Below are 1,592 nucleotides of genomic sequence, written 5' to 3' on the forward strand. Positions count from 1 at the left end.
CTTGCAGGAGATTCCATCTTAGTTTTTCTGGGTACTTTCTTTCACAGTATAAAGGGGCCTTGTGGGCTCTGACCTCAATTAACACTCCCTGGAGATCCTTGGCTGCCTGTTTGCCAGGTGGGCTCTATTCTAGCTAATACTGATTGCTAATGGCTTTGGTGCTGAGGGTAATATGCTGGATCTCTGCCCACAAGGGTCTCCTGTGTGTGCCTAGGACATTATCTAGTGACAACATGCTAGTATGGATTTCCTGTGGAGGGAGTACTTGAACTTAGAAACTGGCACATGGTAAACACCAGAGGTTTCCCCAGAAAGTTGTTCATTGACTTTCATAAACATGACCTCACTGGAGGAACTTGGGCTATTCAGTCAGACACTGGTTCCAAATTTAACCAGTGTCTGTCTGTGTGTGTGTTGCGGGGGGTGGGGGGGGGGTTCCAGAAAAGTCCTGCATCCTGGACTAAACTTCCTGTAATGCTGACCAACTGATTAGCATTTCAGTGACTGTGGAGAGTTTGGAACGAGAGCCTATTTACATTTTATTTAAGGCCCTGTTTAGACACTCCTTGCCCACCTCTGTTTCTAACCTCTGTTTCTTAACATTCTTGTGACTGACAAAATGTATTAACTTAACAAACAAAACAGTTCCCACTGACCAAAAGGTTAAGAATGTCATCAGACAGTATCTGGGACCTGTAGTCGAATCCCCCTACTCTCCTTTCCCAGGCTCTGCCTACTAAATGCACCTACCAGTCTACCAGTGGATGCTGAATTATGACTTTCTTTGTTCTGTTACTATATAAAGTTCATGAAATTGCTACCTCATTGGAACATGCTATGTGGGAAAATCGAAATCTGTGTTCCCAGACTGTGGTCACTCATATTTGGCTCCAGAATAAACCATCTCTTTTATTCCTTTGAGGTGAGAGCAGTTTATTTTATTGATACCATCGGCTGTCTAATGGTAAGCAATGATACGGTTTATTCCTTAAAAGTTTATGCCTTGGTAGCTTGATCTTCAGGGTAGTGGTATTGAGAGGTGGTGGGACCCTTAGAAGTGGGTGGAGGCAGAAGGTGGTAAGAGAATGGGGCAGAACCTTCATTAATGGCTTAACATCTTTCAAAGGTTCTTTGCTTACTTGCTTGTTTTTTGAGACAGTGTTTTGTTCCTGAAGCCCAGGCTGCCCTGGAACTCATTGTGTATCACAGGCTGACCTAGAACTTGTAGGAATCCTTCTTCCCCAGACTCTTGCATGCTGGGATTACCAACATGAACCCTAGTGCCTTTCTTGTGAAACTGAGTCAGCACTCTTGAGACTGAACTATGTCTCACAGGAGCAAGTAAGGCCTTACAGGGCTGAATGAGTCACTACAAGAATGGGCTCTTGCTGAACATGTCTCTACATGTCTCTCCTGTCTCTACACACATGCTCTTTAAACATACCTGCTTCGGCAACCTGAGTTGATGCAGCACAAAGCCTTTGCCAGAAGCTGAGTAGATTCAGGTGACCACTCTCAGACCTGCAGACCTCTACAGATGTCAGTGTCTTTGCTTAATAAGTTTCTTAAATGGCAGCAGAAAAGGAACAGAG

The sequence above is a fragment of the Nannospalax galili genome, unplaced genomic scaffold (genome assembly GCF_000622305.1).
Source record: "Nannospalax galili isolate Female #2095 unplaced genomic scaffold, S.galili_v1.0 scaffold100, whole genome shotgun sequence".
In the NCBI taxonomy this organism is placed as follows: domain Eukaryota; kingdom Metazoa; phylum Chordata; class Mammalia; order Rodentia; family Spalacidae; genus Nannospalax; species Nannospalax galili.